This window comes from Schistocerca cancellata, chromosome 5 (genome assembly GCF_023864275.1).
Source record: "Schistocerca cancellata isolate TAMUIC-IGC-003103 chromosome 5, iqSchCanc2.1, whole genome shotgun sequence".
NCBI classification, from domain to species: domain Eukaryota; kingdom Metazoa; phylum Arthropoda; class Insecta; order Orthoptera; family Acrididae; genus Schistocerca; species Schistocerca cancellata.
Genome location: NC_064630.1, coordinates 581,532,056 through 581,544,132, shown reverse-complemented (window position 1 = coordinate 581,544,132; position 12,077 = coordinate 581,532,056).

The window sequence follows — 12,077 nt, the reverse complement described above, 5'->3', positions numbered from 1 at the left end:
GTCGACTTGGCACTTGCATATATCTTCTTTCAGGTCCAGATGGCTTACAGCGCCCCCATCAAAATCAACTTCACGTCTGTCACGATGATATTTCAGTCCTTCCCCCAGATTCACGGGTCCAGAGGACAGTGCGACAACAGCACCAAAGGGTGTCCTCAAGACACCGCGGGACGACCCCATGGAGACGGAGCCTTCGCCTCCTCCGCCTTCTCTCGTCCTACGATGGAGCTGGACTTGCCCACACTGCAGCAGTCGCCACCTTCTTCATCTGGTTCATGGCAGCAGGAAGTGGACACGTACCCTTCTGGTCGTTTTCCGGGGGACGTTTCCGCCAGAGCGCAAGCCGGATGACCGGGTACGACCGGAAACTTGACGTACCCTGTAGCCACAGCTTCCGGCCCGACGTTGCGACCACACTCCTGCATCCCTCGCCGTGGTCGCACTGCCTACAGGACAACGGTCCGTCGCCTTGGGGGATAGGAATGTTCTGTCGTAACCACAAGCGCCGGAACGAAGATGAAGAGCGGAAGACAAGAGAAGGCGGTGAAACGAGGTCGACCATGGTGCGCTGATTAGGACCGCACCACGGCAGGAGCGTCCCCTGCAATAAGTGAATATAAGCGCCGCTCCTGCCAGCCTCGGCCGGACGTTAGCGGACTTTAGTGGACAGAATTAGCAACGGCCTAGCAGAGAGTGCTACAAGAAAAATTAGTAGTGATCCTCAAACTGTGTGACAGACTTGCTTGATTGGACATTGTGTATAGCCGGGACTCGGATTTATGTTACATGTCGCCCATCGTTTGCGACACCTTTGACGTTAAAGTATTGTCAATCTGCTTTATAGAAATAAAACTACTGATGTTATTTGCTGTATAGCATTGCGAGAACGCAGTATGCCTTAGGCACCCTATACGAGACATGTGGGCAAGTCCGCAGCTCGTGGTCGTGCGGTAGCGTTCTCGCTTCCCGCGCACGGGTTCCCGGGTTCGATTCCCGGGGGGGGGCAGGGATTTTCTCTGCCTCGTGATGACTGGGTGTTGTGTGATATCCTTAGGTTAATTAGGTTTAAGTAGTTCTAAGTTCTAGGGGACTGATGACCATAGATGTTAAGTCCCATAGTGCTCAGAACCATTTGAACATGTGGGCAAGACCCAACAACAATAACCTCATGATCTTCGGGAAAAAGTCATAGTCCCTGTCTCAAACAAAATTTTCATGTGGCTAAATTTCTGCAGTTTATGATTTTGAAACGGGCAAGAAAACCACTTGTCCACGGTAGCTCAATGGTCAGCACAGCTGACTACCATGCGGTGGACGACCCGGCTTCGATTCCTGTTACTGTCAGCGCTTTTTCGTTGGTGAGAGGACTCGAAGTGGGTGCACACAGACTCGCAGCTGAGGAATTGCTCAACCGGATTCCAAGGTCAAGAAAACAGACAAAGATCGGGAGAGCGGTGATCTGACTACATGTCCCGCATGGGGAGAGGCAGAGGATGACACGGCGGTGGGTCGGATCCGATCGACCCGTCTAGATCCAGATCGTGGAAGTTATACCTTACCTTAAAAAATACACCTGAACTCGTGAGGAAAACTGAAAGTTATCTTGAGATAAACACCGTCAAGCTTGAAAAAAAAATTAATAATGATTTAGAAATATGATGATATAGAGCAAAATGCGTAAAGATTAAGACGTCGAAAGCATGGAGAAGATTGGCTTGGACCGAAAATAAGTAAGACTGCTATGTGTTCCACAGTAAATGAACGGAAATATCGAGAAATATATAGCGCAAGAAATCAAAAAATGGCTCTGAGCACTATGGGACTTAACATCTATGGTCATCAGTCCCCTAGAACTTAGAACTACTTAAACCTAACTAACCTAAGGACAGCACACAACACCCAGTCATCACGAGGCAGAGAAAATCCCTGACCCCGCTGGGAATCAAACCCAGGAACCCGGGCGTGGGAGCACAAGAAATGATTACGCCAATAACGTGATACTATGATGATTTTTATCACAGACATTGCTACATATTTATTTGTGAAGTACGACGAAGAACTGTCCTCACGGAAAATTGAGTGTAGATGTAACAGAAATGTTGGTGTGCTCGATTTCCTCACATTGCAGCACCTACTCATCCAACAATGGTTGTATCGTATGTGATAAGTCATTTTTCCGTGATGAAATGCTTGTAAACTCGTATATTGATTATGCTGAATTATTTGCTCCAACTTAACTATTTGTCTTAGGTTACCAGAGCAACAGTGAGTATCGACCGAGTGTTAGGTCAATCCAGTTTCCAAGAACGATCGTCATATTCACATAATTATGGGCCTACATTGTAGTATCTCTGGTTTTACTGTCATCATATTCAGCTACAAGAAGCTTTTCTTAAAGCAGTTCAGAAGACAGCAGAGGGAAGATGACATAATGTGATGTGAGGTACTGGTGACAGCTGGTTTATTCGGTACGGGTACCGTGAGAAAGGTCGCCTAAATTGTAGTCCGTATCCGCGATTGGCTGCTGTGTTCGGATGTAGCGCGTCAAATAATAAACTTCTATTAAAATTAGAACAACTAAACGGTGAATTTACTTGCATTTCATATAAAGGCATCTCTCAATAGCAGGCTATCATTACATTATTTCAAAAGCGTAATTACCAGCGGAATAATAAACAACTGCTGAACGAAAAGGCAGACGGAGCGCTTCGGAGACCTTCGGATCGCGTCTAACTTGGACGGCGGCCGAAGTGGTTCGCTTTTCAGATCAGAGCTGGTTCGGCAGCCACAGAGGGCACACAATTTGTCTGCTGCGGTCGGTATTGGTTAAGATTCTAATTATCAATCTATGGTTTTTGGACATGTAATTGAGAAGTAGTATGCAGACATACATGTCAGTATTTGACTTATTTCCTATGAAAGAATGAAGAATGGAAATTATTTGTAATTCATAAAGGAGCATTTAGTTGTGCAGTTTCTTGTATTCTGCTGTTAAAAAGCGAGTAGCATCCCGTATAAACATACACACGTAAATCCCTCTCGCATTATTTCTCTCACTCTCTTCCACTTGCTGTTATATCATTGACGTCAAATGATTGTGGATTTTCGGAACACGTTTTATGGTCATGTATTACTACACCGGATAAGCGCACTGGCCCTGATGGGCCTTTCAGTTTCGTCCTGCCGCCATGTCACCCTCTGCCATATGGAGTCACTCGATACGGCATAGTCATAGGGTAAGCTCAAAGCTATCCCACCCGTTGTCAGTTCACCAAACGTTAAACCAGCTACTTCTCACTCGGGTAGTTCCAAAAGGCAGAGTGAATCCCATTTCACTCTTACCACTAAGGAAAAATCGCTTGCAGTTCAGGGAATTTAATCTGGGACCTCTACATCGTAGTCGGACCACCTAACGACTTTACTCGGATTACCTTACTAGAATACAAGTCGCCTCTATAGAAATCTATACTTTGACATTGGTCTCTCAATGGTATTTTGACATTGGTCTCTCAATACGTATATTCCTTATTGTCGTTTCTTCTTACCAATATTAGTTTATTCCCAAGAATAAGCAGCTTTCACTCGGTTAATACTCGGCAGAAATCAAACCTGCATTTGGATCGGACTTCCTTAACTCTTGTGCAAAAAGAGAAGAGTGTGCAGTATACTGCCGCATTCATCTTCAATAATCTGCAATTCTAATTCAAAAATCTTAGCAGTAATCCACGCGCTTTCAAATCGTAATTGAAGAGTTTCCTCATGGGTCACTCCTTCTATTCTGTTGAGAAGTTCCTTGAAAAATTAAGCTGATTTTTATTGTATTGCTGATAGCATTTACTTAAACTTATGGATTGACTTTTCTAAGGTTTATGAACATTTATTTTTATCTGTTATTACCTTTATGTTGTAATTTCATGTACTGACACGTTCCTTGACCTTGGAGATTTGCTCCTCAACTTGGTCCTACGGAAACTGACGAGTAAATAAATTTAAAAAATTAACATGTATTCGGCAACCGGAGTTTGAGTGAAACTCTGCTTGTTTTGTTCCTCCATATGATGCGGAGCGCAAGTGGTATTAAGTTCCTATGGGACCAAACTGCTGAGGTCATCGGTCCCTAGGCGTACACACTACTTAATCTAACTTTAACTCACGCTAAGGACAACGCGCACACACACACACACATACACATTCCCGAGGGAGGACTCGAACCTTCGATGGTGGGAGCCGCGCGAACCGTGGCAATGCGCCCGAGACCACGCGGCTATCCCGCACGGCCAGAGCACAAGACAGACAATAATACTCACGTCGATTCCTACTTCCCTGACTTCCGGAATGATCTCAATACAGTTCCGTACTGTCGCTTAGTCAACTAAATCAAAGATCGCCAAGTACCAGGTTTTCTGACTGGACTCAGGGTTTCTTCGTAGATATCATTCAACATGTTGTTCTTGATAATACACTGAGGTGACAAAAGTCAAGGGACAGCGATATGCACATATGCAGATGGCGGTAGATCGCATACACTGGGTGTAAAAGGCCAGAGCATTGGTGGAGCTGTCATTTGTATTCAGGTCATCCGTGTGAATAGGTTTCTGAAGTGCACGACAGGAATTAACCGACTTGGTACGCGGAATATTAACTGGAGCAAGCTGCATGCGGCATTCCATTTCGGAAATTGTTAGGGAATTCAACATTCCGCGAGCCACAGTGTGCTGAGAATACCAAATTTCGGGCATTACGTATCACCACGTACGACACAGTGACCGACGGCCTTCACCTACCGACCGAGAGCAGTTGCGTCTGCTTAGGTCCTCAGTGCTAACAAACAAGGAACACTGCGTGAAATAACTTCAGAAACCGTTGAGGGACGTACAACGAACTTTTCTGTTAGGACAGTAGGGCAAAATCTGGGGTTAATGGACTATGGCAGCAGACGACCGACACGAATGCCTTTGCTAACAGCACGACATCACTTGCAGCGCCTCTCCCGACCATATCGGTTAGACACAGACGACCCGAAAACCGTGGCTTGGTCAGATCAGTCCCGAGTGATGGTTGGGTTAGAAAAATGCTTCAAATGGCTCTGAGCACTATGGGACTTAACATCTATGGTCATCAGTCCCCTAGAACTTAGAACTACGTAAACCTAACTAACCTAAGGACAGCACACAACACCCAGCCATCACGAGGCAGAGAAAATCCCTGACCCCGCCGGGAATCGAACCCGGGAACTCGGGCGTGGGAAGCGAGAACGCTACCGCACGACCACGAGATGCGGCCAATGGTTGGGTTAGTGTGTAGCGCATATCAAACAAAGCTAAGGACCCAAGTTCTCAAGAAGGCACTGTGCAAGTTGGTGGTGGCTCCATATTGTGTGAACTGTGTTTACATGGAATGTACTGGCTACTCTGGTCCAACTGAACCGATAATTGCCTGTAAATAGTTATGTTCGGCTGCTTATAGACCATCTGCAACCGGTCAAGTACTTCATGGGTGACAACGTGTCATTTTATCGGAACACTATAGTTAGCAATTGGTTTGAAGAACTTTCAAGAGAATTCGAACTAGTGATTTGACCACCCAGGTCACCCAACATGAATCTCATCGAACATCTATGGGACGTAATCGAAACGTCAGTTCATGCTCAAAATCCTGCACCGGCAACACTTTCGCAACTATGGACGGCTATACAGGCAGAATGGCCCAATATTTCTGCACTGTACATTCAATATGTTGTTCTTAACATTACTGTCATATGACCTGTGGATAACATCCGAATACCTGTGTGAGTATTCGCTTGACACCAAAAGGCAGTGTCGAAATGCATTAAGCGTTGGAGAGGAGAGATGATGGGCGTAGGCACTGACAGTTGAATCTGAATGTAGACGAAGAGGTCCCCTACTATTCAATTACTTTTTTGGCAACAAATCAGTGGGTGCAGCAGCTACAGCAAAGTATTTGGGAGTAAACATTCGGATCGACCTGAAACAGAATGATCACAGAAAAAGAACATCCACGAAAGAAGTGTCTTACAACACACTCGTTCGACTGAGTTTTGAGGCTTGCTCTTCAATCTGCGACACATAGCGGGTAGGGTGAATAGATGAGACGGAGAAAATCGAATGAAGAGCTGTGCACATCGTCAGTGTTCACATCACAAGCGCGGGAGTGTTTCGGAGGTGTTCAAAAAACTCCAGTTGCAGGTGCTACAAGAGTGGCGTTGTACATCACGGGCAAGTTGACAGTAAAAGACCGCAAATTCATAAAACAGTCAGCCAACATGTTTCTTTTATCCACATAAATTTCACGAACTGATCTCCATAAAAAATCATAAAAATGCCGGGGCTTCCTGAGTCTCAGTGCTGATGTAGACGTAAATATTTAGGGTGCTGAAGAGCAGCTATAAATAATAAACACGAAAATAAAAATTTAAAAGACGTTCTCATATGTTACCTAAGTGAAAAAGGTAGGTCCTTCAGGCACAGGGCGTATGTCTTTAGACATTGTGAGGACAACATGCTTCTTCTGCTTCGTTAGTACCATTCATGATCACGTGTGGCTTGTTTTGCACGTCTTCTCTCTTCTCAGTACCTCTTCATTCTCTCCCTTCTTCTGTTTCTTCCTTGTTGTGTTAAGACAACTTTGATTTTGGTGTCCAGCCACCTGTGACCATCGACCAAGCCTTTATATTTCTCCCTGTCCTGTACTACTGCCTGCAGATTCCTTTCTTTTATACCTACTGCCTTCCAGTTATCTCTGACTTCCTTCACCCAGTTGTTTCCCGTATGACATGTTGTATTCCACATCTTCTTAGTCAACCTCTCCTCATCCATCCTCATGATGTGCCCAACAAATCGTAACCTCCTCTTCCGTATCTCGCTCTACATGGGTTCAATATTATCATATAGTTCCCGTAGTGTTCTGTGTATCCAGATACCCCCATATTTTTTGGTGCCCCATCTGTCTGTTAAAATTGTCCACTCCTCCTTCTCCTTCTGTATACAGGGCTATTACAAATGATTGAAGCGATTTCATAAATTCACTGTAGCTCCATTCATTGACATATGGTCACGACACACTACAGATACGTAGAAAAACTGATAAAGTTTTGTTCGACTGAAGCCGCACTTCAGGTTTCTGCTCGAGAGCGCAGTGAGACAAAATGGCGACAGGAGCCGAGAAAGCGTGTCGTGCTTGAAATGCACTCACGTCAGTCAGTCATAAGAGTGCAACGACACTTCAGGACGAAGTTCAACAAAGATCCACCAACTGCTAACTCCATTCGGCGATGGTATGCGCAATTTAAAGCTTCTGGATGCCTCTGTAAGGGGAAATCAACGGGTCGGCCTGCAGTGAGCGAAGAAACGGTTGAACGCGTGCGGGCAAGTTTCACGCGTAGCCCGCGGAAGTCGACGAATAAAGCAAGCAGGGAGCTAAACGTACCACAGCCGACGGTTTGGAAAATCTTACGGAAAAGGCTAAAGCAGAAGCCTTACCGTTTACAATTGCTACAAGCCCTGACACCCGATGACAAAGTCAAACGCTTTGAATTTTCGGCGCGGTTGCAACAGCTCATGGAAGAGGATGCGTTCAGTGCGAAACTTGTTTTCAGTGATGAAGCAACATTTTTTCTTAATGGTGAAGTGAACAGACACAATGTGCGAATCTGGGCGGTAGAGAATCATCACGCATTCGTGCAGCAAATTCGAAATTCACCAAAAGTTAACGTGTTTTGTGCAACCTCACGGTTTAAAGTTTACGGCCCCTTTTTCTTCTGCGAAAAAAACGTTACAGGACACGTGTATCTGGACATGCCGGAAAATTGGCTCATGCCACAACTGGAGACCGACAGCGCCGACTTCATCTTTCAACAGGATGGTGCTCCACCGCACTTCCATCATGATGTTCGGCATTTCTTAAACAGGAGACAGGAAAACCGATGGATCGGTCGTGGTGGAGATCATGATCAGCAATTCATGTCATGGCCTCCACGCTCTCCCGACCTAACCCCATGCGATTTCTTTCTGTGGAGTTATGTGAAAGATTCAGTGTTTAAACCTCCTCTACCAAGAAACGTGCCAGAACTGCGAGATCGCATCAACGATGCTTTGAACTCATTGATGGGGACATGCTGCGCCGAGTGTGGGAGGAACTTTATTATCGGCTTGATGTCTGCCGAATCACTAAAGGGGCACATATCGAACATTTGTGAATGCCTAAAAAACTTTTTGAGTTTTTTATGTGTGTGCAAAGCATTGTGAAAATATCTCAAATAATAAAGTTATTGTAGAGCTGTGAAATCGCTTCAATCATTTGTAATAACCCTATACAACCTCTTGCCGAGTGTGATCGTTTCTGATGCATAAAGAGCAGCATTTCTTACAGTTGCTGTATAATGTCGAAATTTGGCATTCCGTAACAGATTTTTCTTGCCATATGTTGTTTTCGCCGCAAACCGAAGCTTCTGCAAAAGCTACGCCCTGTCCACTGCGCTACTGTTTCTCTATACGCCACCAGTTATCTTCTCCCCGAAATAACGAACCACTTAGCCATCTATCTTCCTGTCAGACTCAGTGTTCAATGTCTTGTGATTGTGTATCGAACCGGGAACCTAGAACCGACAGAGAGCCTTCGTCCCCGCCGTAGCCCTTAGTGGTTCACAACCCCACAACAGGCTACAGCAGTCCACTCACCCCATCGCCGTCCCACACCGAACCCAGAGTTATTGTGTGGTTCAGCCCCCAGTGGATCCCCCCCTCCCCTCCCCTCCCCTCCCCTCCTCTCCCCTCCCATACAGGGAATGTCTCATACCAGACGACTGTAACACCATATGTTTGCGTGGTAGAGTAATGATGGTGTACGCGTATGTGGAGACAGTGTTTGCGCAGCAATCGCCGACATAGTGTAACTGAGGCGGAATAAGGGGAACCAGCCCGCATTCGCCTAGGCAGATGGAAAATCGCCTTAAAAACCATCCAAAGACTGGCCGGCACACCGGACCTCACACTAATCCGCCGGGCGCATTCGTGCCTGTTCCCGATTGGGAAGCATCGCGTTAGACCGCGCGGCTAGCCGAGCGGGCTGTTCAATGTCTTGGTCTTCTTATATCCAATCTTCAGTCCGATCTTTCCTGCTGTTTCGACTAGATTTTTAGTGATGTCTTTGCCTCTTCTTCTGTCTCATTTAAAAGCACCATGTCATCTGCGAATAGTAGTCCACTGTTGCATTATGTTTGACCTTGTACCCTATTTACACACCTCTGATCTTCATGTTACTATTTAGTTGTCTCCACTGTCTCACTACTTCGTCCAAAACCAGGTTAAATAAAGTTGGTTACAGTCCATCGCCTTGCCGGTCTCCTGTTTTTATTTCGAATCTATCTGACAGCGTACTGTGATGCCTGACCCTGGCAGTAGTGTCTCTTAACGTTTCCTTTCTTATTGCGTGTGTTGTAGCATCCAGTCCTCTATCTTCTAACGCATCAAGCATAGTACTTCTAACAACTGAATCGTAGGCCTTTTGGAAGTCCACAAATGTCACTCTTACCTTTTTCCCTTTCATTTGTCTGTGTTCTATTATCCTTTTTATTCCAAATATATGTTCTGTACAGTTCCTCCCTTTTTTAAAGCCACACAGATACTCTCGTATTGTCGGCCCCAGTTGTTCTTCAACTCTGTTCAGCAAAATTCTCGACAAAACTTTGTACCCTATGTTTAAGAGAGAGAAGCTCCCGTAGTTATCCAGTATTTTCTTGTCCCCTTTATTGTGTAGTCGTATTATAATGACTTCTTTCAAGTCAATGGGAATTTTGTTATTTCTCCTGATATCCATTATTATATTGTACATACTTCTTCCAATTTCAGGCCCACCCCACTTGATCTCTTCATCATAGATGGCTTGTTGTTTCTGAGGTTTTCCATTGCCTCTGCTACTTCTGCCCTGGTGGGGCATTGTCTAGATTATCCTCACTTTTGTCCCTAGAGCGTGTGTCCACTTTACTGTCGGTGCTTCTGTATTCAGCAAATCCCTAAAATACCTAGCCATTTCCTCGCACACTCTCTTTTTATTGTGCCATATTGTCCTATTATGAAGGGTTCTTTTGCCTCGAAGCCTTTAATTGTGCTCTTCATTTCTCTGAAAAAAGACTTGTGATTTGTGTTTCTTGAAGGCTGTCTTTGCTTCTTCAAGGTTCTCATTCCATCTAATTCTCTTGGCATTTCTGATCGTTTTACTAGCAATTTTTCTAGCATTCTGTAAGTTCGACCAGTCTTCTTGCTTTTTACAGGATTGCCATTTCATCCATGCTTTCCTCCTGGTCTCGACTGCATTCTCACATTCGTCCTTCCACCACTCATGCTACCTTTTGTTGTTGTTAGTAGCCAGTCGCACTGCCTCTTCTTCCATCATATGTCCCACGCTCTTCCAATAGTTCTAAACTACCGTTCTCTTTGCATACTCTGCTCTGTGTTTTTTTTTTCAGAAGATCTAGGTCGATTCAGTGATTGTTTATGATTGATCCTACGTTTCCATGCTCTGTTGGGTATCCATCTGCATTTTATTTCGACACGGTAGTGATCTGATTCCATCCTGCTATTTTTCCTCACTTTCGTGTTCATAATCTCTCTGTGATTCTTGTCACGGATTGCTGCATGGACTAGCTACTTTTCCCCAATCCTGTTTCCAGCGCTGACCCACGTTGTTTACTTGCTTGCATTAGCTTTGCAATGGGTTGTCATTATTCTCATCTTGTGTCTCCTACACAAGTCCACTAATCTCTCACGATTCTTGTTTGTTCTCCTATGGGCTGGATAATCTCCCACAGGATTTCTAAACTTCCTTTCCGTGCATATTTGTGCGTTTAAATCTCCTAGCAAAATAGTAACACCTCTTTTGTCCACATCTGTCAGTACTTTATCCAAAGTGGACCAAAAATTTTCAGTTCCTACTTTGTGTTTTTTGTTCTTATCGTTTGTTGGTGCATGTGCATTGACTGTTGTATAGCTTTTGTTTCCTATTTTCTTTGTCAGATATGACAGCCTCTCGCTTATGCCCTTCCACGTAGTGATACTATCCAGGTTCTACGATCTACAACAAAGGGTGTGCCAAACATAAAAGGTTACTTTGGTCCCCCAACACCGGGTTTCCATTTCATAATTACATCTCCCTCTGATTCCATGGTGCTTTCGTCCGTGAATTTTGTTTCCTATAGCGCCAGGACGCCAATCCTAATATTATTGATACGTTTAGTGTGGATCGAGATTGCGGTAACGCTGACACACTAGAAGGTTCTCTACGTTAGTTTCACACCTACGGTCGGGGAATCCCTCGTAAATTCGCTGCGCTTTCGAGACGTTGGAGCTAATCAGTCGGTGGATAGTGGTCAAAGGTGAAGGTCCGTCTGCGTCCCAGAAGCGCAGACATAGGTTTAATTTTGCAGAAAGTGATGAAAAAAAAATATTTTAGTCGTGACAGTAGTTGAATGTTAATCGGAAATAATTTTATGAATAAACTGTTCAGCTATGAGCAGTGTGAAGAGCACAGAAAGACAAGTATATGGCAGCCAGAGACACTGATCAGGGCCCTTGGATTTTCTCTCTATATGAAATAAACAGATGAAAATGGTAAAGTAGGTCTAAGCAACAGCAAGAATTCTGAAATACTAAGAAAGTACTTTCAAAAATTATCGAACTGTGAAGAACCAAACAGTAAGCTAGAATTTCCAGATCTCCATGAAAATAATCACATCCACCACCTACAGCTGAAGAAATTAAAAAAGCAGTAACTACCCTGAAAAACAACAAATCCAGTGGAGAATACTCAATTACAGCTGAACTTATTAAATGGTTTGAACAAAAAATTATAGCAAACCTTCAGCTCATGTTTGAAGAAATATGGGAAACTGAAAAGATACCAGAAGACTGGAAAGTGGTTTTCATCCATCCCTTGCACAAGAAAGGTGATAAGCAAAATGTAAATAACTACAGAGGTATATCTTTATTTCCAGTGGGTTGTAAAATATTTACAATAATACTACTAAACAAGGTGGAAGCAATACTTGATAGCCAATTGGGAGA